The sequence below is a fragment of the Panthera pardus genome, unplaced genomic scaffold, assembly GCF_024362965.1.
Source record: "Panthera pardus isolate Hobbes unplaced genomic scaffold, ASM2436296v1 HiC_scaffold_8, whole genome shotgun sequence".
Lineage (NCBI taxonomy): Eukaryota > Metazoa > Chordata > Mammalia > Carnivora > Felidae > Panthera > Panthera pardus.
The window spans coordinates 94,048,356-94,063,543 of NW_026527013.1; the positions used below are offsets into that span (position 1 = coordinate 94,048,356).

General features: G+C 36.8%; 1 protein-coding gene across 7 annotated transcripts in view; it reads left to right on the plus strand.

Annotated features, from left to right (window-relative positions):
* The window catches only part of CDK14 (cyclin dependent kinase 14), a 621,048-nt gene that overhangs the window by 135,818 nt on the left and 470,042 nt on the right, over positions 1-15,188 (plus strand). The window contains exons 1-2 of one of the 7 annotated variants that reach the window (XM_019443277.2): positions 1,818-1,939; positions 2,291-2,388. The exons of 5 other annotated variants lie outside the window; for them this stretch is intronic. The gene's annotated coding sequence lies outside the window, so the exon portion shown is untranslated. Of the gene's footprint in view, positions 1-1,806; positions 1,940-2,290; positions 2,389-15,188 lie in introns of those variants that run through there. One more of the 7 variants, XM_019443274.2, reaches the window with a different exon arrangement.

Here is a 15,188-nt window from a genome sequence, read left to right on the forward strand (position 1 = left end):
AATATGGAGTTGGTAAATTTATTAATTATTTTAAATATTTATTTAGTATTTTCTAGATGGCTAGCATTGTGTTATATGCCGTTGGGCAATAAAAAAAAGGAGCAGTTGATAGAGTTTGTTCCTCAAGGACCTTAAAATGGGGGGAAATGTGAACAAGAGTTTTGAGAAAGCATATGATTAGCTCTTAAATGATTTAAAGAAGAAGTGCTGTTGGTTCTGAAGAAGGAGAGTCTTTGTGGGCTGGAGGGTAGAGCAATCACAAACAAAACCTCAGATTCTTGAAATATTTATTGGAATGAAGTCCCTTCTGCAGAAATGATGCTCATGTAACTCAGTGGTTTTCAGATAGCAAGGAGGTAGCTTTCTCTCTTGGCTTTGTTGAAAAAGGAGGTTCATAATAGTTGTGTTTGAAGAACTTTTTGTGAGATTTTTGAATGAGCTTTTGTGTTGCAGAAAAAAGTAAAGTTCAGTATGTTCACAGTGTTATTCAAAAGGATAAAGATGAAGATGGTTTGTAAATGGGGGATGTGGGAAATGATTTCTTTAAATCAATTAGGGTGTGAGAGGAAAACGCTTTTCCCCGAGATCTCTGACTGTAAGTGCACCCAGTCTTGTGGGCTGTGAGAATATGGCCTACTCACCATTGACACAGCAGTTTCCTCCTCTGTACTTTAATCTCTTAATTAAGTAAATATCTGTGAGGTCAGATTTCACACTTGACTTTTAAAATTTCTTGCCTAAAGTGTATCTCAGTTGTATCTTTGTGTCTTACCTAATTTATACCCTTTTGTAATTCTATTTTCTGAGGCTAGAAGTTCTTTCAACAAAGACGGATTGTAGATCAACCTCAATCCTGTAGGGGTCGCTATAAGAGTAGCATTCTGGCATTCTTCCTTGCCACCCAGCACCCAGCACTGTGTGGTATGACTTGACACAATTAACCTAAGGATTGTGAGATCTGGTTTGTGTTGGCATTTTACTTTTGAGAGTGGTATAAGCTCTAACCCTTCTAACCAAGAATTCTGTAGGCACATAACTATGTATTTTATCACTTTGGGTTTGTAAGTGCTACACCTGTGCATTTTTAACCTCATTTATTTGGTGCATGGTTATTTTAGATTTTTCATTATGCTCCATTTGCATATGAAAAATATATACACATAGACACATTAAACTATTTTAGTGGCTTTTTCAGTACGAATGATGGTAGCCTTCATTGGCCTTCTATAGGACCTCAGATTATTGTTTAATAGGATTGTCACTCAGGATACTTACTGGCTTCCTCCAATGCTTTTAAAAAATTGAATTGAGTATGATGAGGTACATCCCCTTGATTAAATGTTTTTCCTCCTATGCAATCACCATTAGCTGTTTGGCTCCCATTCTGTATTTGTTTGAAGCATCCCTGCATTGCAAATCAATATCTTTCTGAAGAGACAGTGTGTTGTGAATTGCCTGGACAGCATATGCACGGTTACTTTGGCTGCAATGCTGCTGCAGAGCCTGGTTACTCTGCCTTCCTGGGAACTCCACAGGCAAGTCCATCGTGTTTGGAGAAAAAAAAAACACAACTAGGTTTTTTGGGAAAAATGAACTGTTAAAGCTATTGATACTGAAATGTTAGCATGTCCTTTGTATACTTCTTAACTATTTTTGGTCTTATTCCACTGAGATTAGCTTCTCTTAGGTGATTTCTGTTTTGTGTGTGTGTGTGTGTGTGTGGTTTTTTTCTTTTCTTTTTTCTTTTTTTTTTTTTTTTTTTTTTTTTGCTTTTGCTTCCCCCTTTCTTGGTTGTAGTACGGCCGTACCATTTCAGCTTGCTAGTGCAGAAAGATGTGAATTCAGTTGCTGTGTGAGCCTGGCCTGGTGCAAACACATTGCTAGAGACATGTTAAAGAGTTCCAGGTGAATCCAGCCTGAGAGAGACAACAGCAGAACGGTAAGACGGAGCATGCTTAAAATTAGAGCAGGGGTTTTAATTTGGAGCATCTCGGCGAGTCTGAATCCTGACTCACTCATTTACAACTTGAAAAGGATTCATTTTATGCATGTCATTTTACTCACCCCCTTCTATTTAACCGCCAGAAACATCACAGATTGATCAAGGGGGTATTTAAATTAGGGATCTGACAGGAGGTTACTCATGGAGAGTCTCTTGAGGCTCCCAAGGCTACTGCTTGTAGTTTGTAAACACCGGTAGCAGTGATAAGATGAGGGAAAGGTTTAGCGTCTGTGCTTCTTTGCCATAGCTGAGTGTTATTTCTTCTGAAACTCGTCTTATTTATTACAGCTTAAAGAGATCTTACAGATTGTTTTGCCTGGCTTTGCTTGGCTGAATGCCCTCTGATTCAAGCCAGTGAAGGACGGGAGACCACTTCTTTCATTTGGGTAAACTGATGTCCATGAATTTGTTGGATAGGATCTGAGTGGAATAAGCATCTCTAATATATTAGGGATAGGGGGTTTCCTCCTTGCTCATTCCACCCCCTTCCCTTCTGGAGCACAGAAATGTACCTGCTTTAAGTCTGTGCTGCCTGGCAGAGGTCAGTGTGCTGGTATTTTGCATCATTACACCTGTAGTGGTTATGCTTTCATGTACGGAAGCGATAATCCTTCATACAGTTCTGCTTGAAGTGCTGGCTTTAATAGTAGACCGCTGGCATTTTGGATGCTAATGCAGAACCCCTGCATGCATGAAGGACTAGGACAGCAGGCAGGCGACTCCAAAATGATGCTTACCTGCTTATGATGAAGATAACACTTGAGAGACAGAAATGTAAACCTTGATATCTACAGGGGTTGAATTTCTATTTCCTTTGTTAATTGGCACACAGTATTGGGGGTGGGGGACAGTTGAAGTTGAAGAACATGTTTTTATAATATTGTTCAATGTGAGACTACTACCTTACAGGGTTCTGGTGAATTTATTAGGATCCATATCCTATATAGATGCTGAATGCTAAGGGGGTCAGCATTTGATTTTTTTTGCTTTAAAAATATTCCACTTATGTATACTTTAACTCAGCAAATCATGTAAAATGTAAATGATGTAAATAGTGAATATCAGTTGAGAAAATCATCAGTAACTTGCTGTAGCATGCTGGCCATAAGCCAGTTGTATATAATTTTGTGACATTAGTATTTTTAAGAAAGAACACCTGATTACTTGATAGACAAGTGAGAGAATTTTTTTTTTTTTTTTTTTTGGTAGGGGGCGGGCAACTAGGAGCCTTAAATATCCTTCTACGTTTACTCAACTATTGATTGTAAAGGTGGGGCGTTGCTTTCTGGAAGTGAATGTTTGGATTTCTTCCAAAGATAATTTAAGTTTTCTTGTATTTTAACTATTTATTACTTTCTAAAAAGTCAATATGGACTATAAGCTGTTCTTTTCCATACTTCAGTTGTTCTTTTCCTAAAAAAAACTTTTCTTCTGTTCAGATGATGTGCTCTGTGTTTGTTGTTATTGTTGTTTTTCTGAGAGTGATATGTTCTAGCTGTTTATATTTTTACCTTTACTTTGTATAAGCCATGAGGTTTGTTTTTTCACCCTATTACAGAAGAAATTGTATTTGTAAAAAGTAAGTAATTTTTAAAAAGGGGAAGGGAGGGCTGTTAAATAACATTGATTTTACAATCATGTACTTTTTAATTCTTCATTCTGCAAACATTTATTAGCCATCTACTATGTATAAAACATTGTAAGACCTGCTGTGAGGAAGTACCAATGAAGTGATACTCTCCCTTCCCTGAGGGAGATTAGATAGAGTGGCATTAGTATTTTTCTCTGGAATATGCTTTTTATTCTTTCTCATGAATAAGTAAATTTGATGCTTTTTAAATATTATATTTTCTCCTTAGGAGACTCCTTCTATTTTCTTTTCATCACTTATTTATTAAACAAACATTTATGGAGAGTCTACTGTGTGACAGTATAGCTACTCTGTCATGTGAATAAAAAATATCTAGTGCCTGTCCTCATGGAACTTACCATGTACTCTTTTTAAAAATATTTCAAGGAGAAATTTTAGAGCAGGTTTTTTTTTTCATTTTTGATTATGGTATAAAATGCGCATAACACAAAACTTATCTTTTTAACCATTTTCAAGTGTACAATTCATTGGCAATAAGTACTTTCACAATGTTTTCCTACCATCACTGCTATCCATTTCCAGAACTTTTTCTATCATCCCATACAGAAAAACTCTGTACCCATTAAATAGTACCTCCCTATTTTCTCTCCTTCCATCCCTGGTATTCTCTAGCCTATTTTCTGTGTCTATGAATTTGCCTATTCTACATACCTCATCAAGTTGAATCGTATAGTACTTATCCTTTTATGTTTGGTTGATTTCACTTAGCATACTTTCAGGGTTTGTCTGTGTTGTAGCCTGTGCCAGAATTTCATTACTTTTTAATATATGCTTTTTTACATGGGAAACACCAGAATTCCCTACCCCTGATATGATTTCACTACAGCAAGTTTCCATTTGGGCACCATAGTAGGTACTTTAGGTATACTAAAACTAAAAGCCTATGGGGAGGAGCAAGGAATGAAGAACAGAAATGCACTGAAGGTATGATCTATGTAATACTGAGGGTATTACATTTGGATTCTTTACTTGGCCTGGTAATTGAGCATGGTAATTGGGCTACTTAGATTTTCATGTCAGTTCTTTGGTGATAGAGAACAACAGACAGCTGATAATATTCAATGGAAGGCTGGACTGTGGCTTTTGCCATTATTGACATTCAGATTTCACCCACTCTGCTTCATTTCCCTTATTCTATCTGATCATGTTGAGGTCCTCTTATAGAATTGGAAGACTCTTAGAATTGGAAGGTTCTTCAGCAAGTGTGTTGTCTAATTGGCTCATCACCATTCATTCAACCAATGGGAAAGTGAGACTTTACTCAGTTTCCTGATACATACTGCAAGCCTTCTTTCAGTGGACACTCCATCTAAAAACATGTGTCTTCTGAGTTGGGCAGAGAGGGATAGGAGAGAGTGTAAACTTTTTGCCATATTCAGCAGTTTTCCATTGGATAGGGTAAACCTGGTTTTATCAATGTAGCATTCTCTTTCTCAGATTTCTCCCTGATACTGCTTATCTTAAATCCAGATGGGTTGTTTTTGTTTGTTTGTTTGTTTGATAAAGAATCCTTTTTAGAAAACAAGTTAAGGCTCCCAGAGCTATCCATTTATCTGCCATCAACTGATTTGATGATTCATAAATTAGATCAGCGGTTTATGTCCATGCCTTTAACATACTATTCAGGAAACACAAACGTATATGGGAGAGGAAGATTCAATATGGCAATGTCTAATGCCTAAGTTATTCCATCTTTCCCATCAGCCTGTCCTTTTTAATGATCTTAATGCTTTCGCCCCCTAACTACCTTGCTGTTCAGCCTTGACTTTTGATGTGAGGCTGATTCAGAATCAGTGTAGTTAAAGGCATGTTAAGTTTGGGTGGTGGTGGTAGAAATAGTGAGAGATGAGGGGAGAATGGGTCAGAAAGCCTTAAACCACAGAGCACCTATTCTACTCAGCTTTAAAAGTACATTCTTTTGCACCAGGAAAAGGGAGAAAGAGAAAAGTGTTACAGACAAGGTCTGTTCTTTACTTATTTCTCTCAAAATGCAAATCCCAGGGAACATGTAAGGAAGACAACCCAGTGGTCAAGAGGTTGGGCTTTGTAGTCAGAGTCTTGGAATAAATCTCATTTCCAGTGCTTACTCTCTTCATGGTATTGGACATGCTACTTAATTCTTGTGTGCCTCAATTTACTCATCTGTAAAATTGGAATAGTAATCATACCTCATGGGTTGGTTGTAGAGATTTAGGAACTACTTATAAAGCATCTTTCATAGTAGCTATCATATAATAAGAGCTCAATAATAACCCTCATCATTATCATTGTCATCTAGAAATCCTTAATTGCCATCTCTCTTTTCAATCAACTTGCATTTATCTTGCCCAAGATCCTTTTCCAGTTCGTTTGATTATTGAGCATATTTGGCAATTCTTAGTGTTCTTATGTTTGAGTGGATAAAAAGAAGATTTATCCATTGATCATCTGGTAGGTTTTTTAGAAAGGTATATGTTCCATAAACTTCCTCTTCCGCCTGAGATAAGTTTGCCCCTGTGGCTTACTCCTAAGCTAAATGAGGTCTAGCTAGAATACAAAGAGGACAGTGGCATGTTTCTGGAAGCATTAGTGCTTATTTTTAGGTGGCAGCCAAGCAGCAGGATATGTGTATCCAACTAGTCTGTTCTATTCACCTTCACTCTCTCTGTTCGGAGTCACTATTGACTTTTGTCAGTCATAGGAAAGATTTACAGAACCGGTTGTCATGAAATCAGTTAGGACTTTATTATTAATGGATTGCTGTCAGATTTATTATTGCTGAAATTTTAACTCTTTACAATAGATGGACCACTTGTTAAAGCTGCATTGAAAGATACTTCCATTTTCTCCCCAAAGGTTCATTGTTCCCTGTGTTTCTCTTCATAAGCTCTGTGTGGTTAGTGACCCACATATGATTCTCTGAAAATCTGAGGCGCTTCAAAAGTCAATCCTATATTGAGTGATGCCCTATATTTTTCTGAATTCTTTGGTCAGGTTTGCATTGCAATTTATTTTATTAGAATAAAAACATTAAACTTTTAAACTTTATAACATCACTCTTGACATGAGTCACTAAATTATTATTAAAGCATTAATAATCTAAATTTTATTAAAAAGATGGGTATCGTAGGTGAGGAGATAGAAGTTGTACTTATTTATATAGCCATCTGTTTTAGAGTAAAAAGATAGTACACAATTTTATTTTTCCTCCAGGGAAGGAATTTAAAAATATTTATAATCTTTATTTTTAAACGCTGTTCATATGGTTACCAGGGGAAAGAAATTCAGGCCCTAATGGATCAGTCAGCACCTCCAGTAGTGTGTTTTTTCAGTTTCCATTTTTAATGTTATTATGCCTTCTGGATGCTTTATCTTACATGAGGGACAGAATAGCGAGCTACAGATATTTGAAAGGTATACATATAAAGGAAGAACCAGCCTGGCTTACAAAGAAGCTATGGATGGTGCAATGAAAGTCAGAAGAGAAACAAAACAGAATTCAGAAAATACCTGAGACTATCATGTGCACAATGAGACAAATGACAGTTTCTCTGGTCCTCATGATATGAAACAAACAAACAAATCCAAAAAACCCTCAAACAGTGAGCGTATGTATATAGGTGGAAAGCATCCTGGACCATGTTAATCATTTCAGACAACTGTGAATCTGAGTTCAGCCTGATCTGTTTTCTGATTATTAGTACTTCTGCCATGGTAGATATTTTTAAATTGCTGTAGGTAATATTACTCCTTCTTGCCAGGTAATCTCATAACTCTGCATGATGTGGGGTCCTTTGAAAACACATTCTGGTTTCCCTTTCTGAGGTTAGGACCCAGGACAAACCAGAATAAGAAGAAAAGCTATATTTAAACCTGTACATTCTATGAGAGAGGGGGAAAAAGGTCCCTATTTGCAGACCAGACTATTTCTTTTCTAGAATAAGAGCTGTAAGGGAATAGTGTCTTGATGAAGACACTAATTAGCCATGCGTTGTGAGCCACTTTGTGTAGCTTGATTCTTCTGTTTTGTCGAGAATGGGTATTCTAATTCCTCACTGCAGCTGTGGGAATTTTGTAGGTTGGAATAGGCTTTTGCTTTGCGGAATCTCAACAAAGCCACTCCCTTACTGCGTTATGGGGATTCTCATATCATGTGCCCCCTTTCTGAGCCCTCTGGCTATAAATGGGAGAGGGTAGATATTAGGTAATATTGATATCAATTCTAATATTTCACCTCCCAATGTATTCATTTGGCCATATGATATGAATGCTATGTTTTTTTCCATGATGGAATTTTAACCAGCTTATAATTATGAATGTCACATGACAGTCAGAAAATTCACATATCCAGCGTGCCTGGGTGGCTCAGTTGGTTAAGCTTCCGACTCTTGATTTCAGCTCAGGTCATGATCTCATCATTCATGAGATCAAATCCTGTATCAGTCTCTGTGCTGACATCGTGGAGCCTGCTTGGGATTCTCTCTCTCCCTTCCCCGTTCATGCTCCCTCTCAAATAAATAGACATTAAAAAAAAAAAAAAAAAGAAAATTCACATACCTTTTTTTTTTTCCTCCTCTTGACCCTTTTGGAATATTTAGTATGTTTTTAGTGGAAACAGTGACACCCAAACTTCTGCAGAATTGCTGTGCCCTTCTGCTTGTGAATAGGAGTTCATGTCCCTTATCCAATCTGAGGTAGGACGTGTTTAGTATTTCATATAGGCAAAGGGCTGGTCTTTTTTTTCCTCCCAGGGGAGGACCTTTAGGCTATGTGGTACTCTTTGCAAATGTTAGGTTCCTTTAAAAATTTTGTTTCTGTTTTTTAAAGCTACCAAATAAACTCTGGTAAATAAAGAGCAAAGTAATATTCTGGGTTCAAATCTCCTTAGAATAATTTTGTGGCAATGTTTTTTCATAGATATGGTAGCCAGTGGCAAAACAGTGCTTCTGTATTAGAAATACGTAAATTCACAAATTTCTACACAGGAGGTGACGTTAAGTATGCTGTTGTGACCCATGTATATTCTTTATTCTATGCTTATTGCTTACTCTGATCCCATTGCTTTAAAAAGATTTTTTTTACATTTATTTATTTTTGAGAGACAGAGAGAGGCAGAACACAAGTGGAGGAGGGGCAGAGAGAGAATGAGACACAGAATCTGAAGCAGGCTCCAGACTCTGAGCTGTCAGCACAGAGCCTGATGCAGGGCTCGAACTCACAAACCGTAAGATCATGACCTGAGCCGAAGTCAGACGCTAAAATGACTGAGCCACCCACGTGCCCCTGATCCCATTACTTTAAAAAATTTTATAAATAAGTTGGGTATACCTTATTGGACAATTTTATTTTAGAGTTCAAATTTATATTAAAGGATTAGCTGAAATTGCCACGATCTTTTGCGGGAAGTTTGAGTAAAAATCTTGCACAAGGAATATTGAAATGATTATCACTTGTGGTACTGAGAGTTTGAAACAAATTTAGCTTCTAAAACTCCTGACCTCTCTCACAATCTCAATCTCTTATTTGGCCATACCAGCAGAATCTATCATTTTATGGTTTAGAGCACTGCACCTCAAACTTTTTACATACACACCAATCCCCTGGGGATTTTGTTAAAACACAGGTTCTGACTCAGTAGGACTTAAGGGGGGTGGGCTGAGATCCCAGGCATTGCCAGTGCTGCTGGTCCACTGCAGAATATTAGACAATATTCCAGATAAAATCCTGATTCCCAAAGGTAGCTACATTCCAAAAAACCTATCTATATAGGCCACAGCCAACAATCAGGAGGACATTTTTGTCCTTACTGTGTGTGTTCACACAGTTCATTAAACTTTATGTTAAATCCATCATTATGGTTTGGATGAAATCAAGAACCTGGAAGTTAGTAAATAAAAGCATCTATCTTTGCAAACCTGTAAGCAGACTGTATCATGTGTATCTAAGTCAGGAATATAATTATAACAGAAGGGAAAGCAACTAACAAATTATTTTAGTAATATATATTAAAGGTTAAGGTGCTGAGAAGACCACGTGAATATTTCATGATAAAACTAGCAAAACAATTATCAAGCCTCTTGGTGGTAAGCCTTGAAGCCCAGTAAGGGTCATAACAAAACTATAGTCACTGAAGTGACATAAAGGAATGTAGTGTCTTCAAGAATCGTCCATTCAACTGTGTCCGTTAGCCAGTGGATTCAGGATTTAAATGAAATTAGGTCAGACCCCAAAGAAGTCAGTAGAAAAATAAGCATTTTTAAATTAAATCACAGTAATAGACATTGAATTCTGGTGAGTAGGAACAACTGGTGAAAGCCTTTTCATTGACTGGAAGAGATCTAGGCTCAGAAGGTGCCTCATTGTTATGTAGGTAGGACTAATTTTTTAACTGGCCTATGTTTAGTTAAAGGGGACAGCTCATAGTAAGGAAAACATTCCATCTTTGAGTAAATATTAACAGAATACCCATTTCATGCCATCTTTTGGGCTTTGGGGAGCCCAATATTTAAAGGAAAGGAAGATAATGATTTCTGTGTTCAAGGTGTTTACAGTCTGGTCACAGAAATATAATGAACACATAATAGAGCAAAACAAAGACCTCCTCCCATCCCAGCAGAATAAACCGAACACATGAAAATAAGTTACACAGTGGTTTATATGAAAGCATGTAAAACAGCATATATTTAAGTGACAGATTATGAAGTACAATCTAAAGATGACGATGTTCTTTTGTGTGGGCATTTTTGGTTGTGTCAGTGACATAAGGACGCGACTGGCATTTAGTAGACAGAGCGAGGGTTGCCAAACATCCTACCATGTGACCTGCTGCATCATGCTGCTTGCAAATAATTTGTCAGCCAAAGGCCCAGGATGCCATCACTGAGAAACAATGCCAGGATTTTGGAGTGAAGGGAGACCCACAGAGACTGGAGAGATCAGGAGAAGTGTTCGTGGTGTGAACCTGGCTGCCTGCTTGCTAAACCTAAAATCTTAAGGGAAATGGAACATAAAAGGAAGCACAAAGAAGTGAATTTATGTGTCTGGCCTAGTTGATCTATTTAAAATCATTTTCAGCTATAAACTGCTGCCTAGAGTTTATAATAGAACAGTCAAGTTTTAGAAGGTATTAAGAGCTATTTACGCCAGCTGTATCATTTTACAGATGAGAAGACTGAGATTCAGAGAGTTTAAGCGACTTAATCTAAGTCGCTATGTGACTTATGTGGGCAGCAGGCTTGCCTGTATGTTTGCTAATGTTCTGAAGGTGATTTTAGGCAAGAGCTTGGTTCCAATAAAACATAGCTGTATGTAAAAATACACTCATGCATATATCCCTTTATGTACATATAGGTAACCCATCCCATATCTTCATGTAACCACACTGCCACCTTTACACCCACACCCCCCCCCCACACACACACACACATACACACATGGACATGCACACATGTGAGAAAAAGATGGCCACAGTCAAAGAGAGTGAACATACTTGTAGATATTGCAAGTTAGGTTAGAGATGAAGGCAGCTGTCAAGGGTTATGATGCCAGTAGCATTAGAAATTCTTCCTACTCACCTCACTAGCTCCCCGCCCACCAGAATACCTTGCCCACCTATGCCTCCATAGCTGAAATTCCTTTTAAAAGGGAATGAAGCTTTTTATTCTATAATGCTTAAAGTTTAAGTAATTCTGGGAGAGGTTATATTTTGGTTTAAGTGTTCAAAAACTTGTAGATGACTGATGATAGCTTTTTTTTTTTAATTATTCTTGGGAGATTTTGAGAGGAGACAGGGAATAGGAGAAGCCCATCAGACTCTCACAGGGTAGTGGATGAGGGGGTAAACAAATATAAGAGGTTGTTTTAGTATCAAGATTTTTGCCTATTTATATTTGCCAGTTTTGTATTGGACCTGTCATGGATGTTTCTATCATGAGTGTCAAAAGACCATGACCTATTTTATTGCCTGATGCATAATACAGTATTTGCTGTGGGTTAGCTTGGAGTCCTTTAAACCAGTTCTTACCCTAATGTCTGTCTTCATGAAAAGTGTGTGGTGAAGAAGTGGACAAGATCACACCATGAACTGAGTAAAATACCGATCACCAGAAAATGGTTGATTCAAAGGGACAATTTTCAGCCTGAATGAATTCACTTGAAATGAATGCCAACCTTAACTGAATTAAGTTGTGCTCTTTCAGATCCACTGCTGTGAGTTTGGTAGACAGTTGTCTGGATTTTACATAGCTCCAAGCTAAAATCATAGGTCAAACTGTGACTTTTGGAGCCTCCAACACTATTTTAATTTCTGACCATTTTTACTGAGTTTTGAGTCTGACAGCTTATGTTCAAACCCCTGTTAATGACATGTGAACTAAAATAATTGATTCCAATGAACACCCAAATTTGTGGATACATCTCTAACCTTGTTTGAATTCCAGGTTCTATTGAATTTACTGGAAAAAAATAAAAGAACAGAAGTTTATTTGGGTATTTGTGATGATTTCTTCTTTTTTCTCTATCTACTACTACCTTGAAACGTCCCTGCTTATGTAAATTTTGTCACTTTAGTTTTCTCATCAACAAGACCAAGGAACAAAAATGCAGTCATAGAGAAGACAAAGCCTTATTCCTGTTAATATTGGAATGTCTGTTATTTCCAGGCAGTACTGATAGCACAACTATTTCCTGTGATGGGCCTTGGGAATGGATACCAAAGGTGTCTTCTTGTGGCCCTGTGAATTGAGAAAACCACTCTTAATTTATGTAAAACTGTTACTTTCCCTGAATTAGCCAAAAACCTTTGCTAGACCCTTCAATTGGAGATTTGAAGGTAAAGGTGCTCTAGGGCTATAAAATAAATAGAAAACACAGTCTTTGCCAATTGGAGAAGATGGTCAAGTTGTTGAGGTTAAAGTATCACAAAAAGAATAATTATAATCCAGGGTATGTAAAATATTGGAGCAAACTAAATGGTGAGTGGGATCTAATCAACAGGAGCGTCTGAGCAAAGGTAATTTTTGAGAAGAGCCTTCTTTAAATGAAGAAGAATTGACATATAATTTTGTATTAGTTTTAGGTGAATAACATAGTGATTTGATATGTATATATACAATGAAATGGTCACCACAATAATTTTAGTCACCATCTGTCACCATACAAAGTTGCTACAATATTATTGACTATATTCCCTATGCTGTACATCCCCATGTCTTATTTTATAATTAAAAGATTGTACCTCTTAATTCCCTTTACCTAGTTTGTCCATCCCCCTACCCGCTTCCTTTCTGGCAACCATCTGTTTGTCTTTTGTATCTGTGAATCTGTTTCTATTTCATTTGTTCCTTTGTTTTGTTTTTTAGATCCCACATATAAGTGAAAACAGACGGTGTTTGTCTTTCCCTGTCTGACTTATTCCACTTAGCATAATACCCTCTAGATTGACTCATATTGTTGCAGATAGCCAGATTTCCTTCTTTTGTATGGCTGAATAATATTCCATGATATTTATATACTTACACTATATATAAAACACCCTCTTTATCCACTCATCTACTGAAGGAGATTTAGGTTGTTTATGTCTCTTGGCTATTGTAAATAATGCTTTGATATATATGGTGTGCATATGTCTTTTTAGACTAGTGTTTTTGTTTTCTTTGGATAAATACCTGGAAGTGGCCTTGCTGGATCATATGGTATTTATAGTTTTAATTTTCTGAGTAATCTCTAAACTGTATTCCACAATGGCTTCAACAAATTAACATTCCCACCAGCAGTGGACAAGAGTTCCCTTTTCTACACATTCTCACCAACACTTGTTATTTCTTGTCTTTTGGATAATAGCCATTCTGACAGGGGAGAAGTGCTATCTCATTGTGGTTTTGATTTGCATTTCCCTTTTCATGTACCTGTAGGCTGTTTCTATGTCTTCTTTGGAAAAATGTTTATTCAGTTTATTAATGGGTTTATTAACCCATATTTTATTCAAATTGTCTTTGGTTTTTATATTGGGTTATATGAGTTCTATAAAGATGTATTTTGGATGTTAATCCCTTATTGGATATATCATTTGTAAATATCTTCTCCCATTTAGTAGGTTATCTTTTTATTTGTTGATGGTATAATAGCTTTTTAGTTTGATGTAATTTCATTTGTTGCCACTTTTGTTCTTGCCTGTGGAAACAGATCTGTCACATTAACAGAACAAAGCATAAAAATCATATGATGCATCTCAGCTGCAGGAAAAGCCTTTGACAAAATTCAACACCCATTTAAGATAAAAATTCTTAAACAAGTGGGTACAGAGGGAATTACCTCAATGTAATAAAAGCAATGTATGACAGACCCACAGCTAACGTCATACTCAAGGTGAAAAGCTGAAAGCTTTTCCTTTAAGATGAGAAACGAGACAAAGATACAAAAAATGCTGACTTGAGGGGCACATGCACCCCTGTGTTTATAGCAGCACTACCAACAATAGCCAAATTATGGAAAGAGCCCAATGTCCATTGCCTGATGAATGGATAAAGATGTGGTATGTATGTATGTATGTATGTGTACACACACACACACACACACACACACACACACACACACAGGAATACTACGTGGCGATGAAAAAGAGTTAATCTTGCCATTTACAACAACGTGGATGGAACTAGAGGGTATTATGCTAAGTGAAATAAGTTAGTCAGAGAAAGATAAATACATAATTTCACTCATATGTGGAATTTGAGAAACAGAATAAATAATGTAGGGGAAGGGAAGAAAAAATAAATAAAGAGAGGGAGGCAAACCATAAGAGACTCTCAACTACAGAGAACAAGCTAAAGGTTGCTGGAGGGGTGGTGGGTGGGGGGATGGGTTAAATCAGTGATGGTCATTATGGAGGGCACTTTTTGGGATGAGCACTGGGTGTCATATGTAAGAGATAAATCACTGGGTTCTATTCCTGAACCCAAGACTACACTGTATTTTAACTAGCATGAATTAAAAAAAAAAAGAAGAAACAAAACAAGGATGCCCACTCTTGCCACTTTTATTTAACAGTATTGGAAGTCCTGGCCATAACAATTAGGCAAGAAAAAGAAATAAAAGGCATCCAAATTGGAAAATAAGAAGTAAAACCGTAACTATTTAGAGATGACATGATACTATATATAGAAAATCCTAAACCTTCCACCAAAAATCTATTAGAACTGATAAATGAATTTTGTAAATTTTCAGGATACAAAATCAGTATACAGAAATGTGTTGTGTTTGTATACACTAATAACTATCAGAAAGAGAATTTAAGAAAACAGTCCCATTTACATTTGTGTCAAAAAAAAAACCAATAAAATAACTAGGAATAAACTTAACCAAGGAAGTGAAAGACCTAATACTCTAAAAACAGTAAGACATTGATGAAAGAAATTGAAGATGATGCAAATAAATGGAAAGATATACAGTGCTCATGGATTGGAAGTATTAATGTTGTTAAAATGTCTATACTACTCAAAGCAATCTACAGGTTCAGCAAAATCTCTATCAAAATGTCAATGGCATTTTTCATAGTAC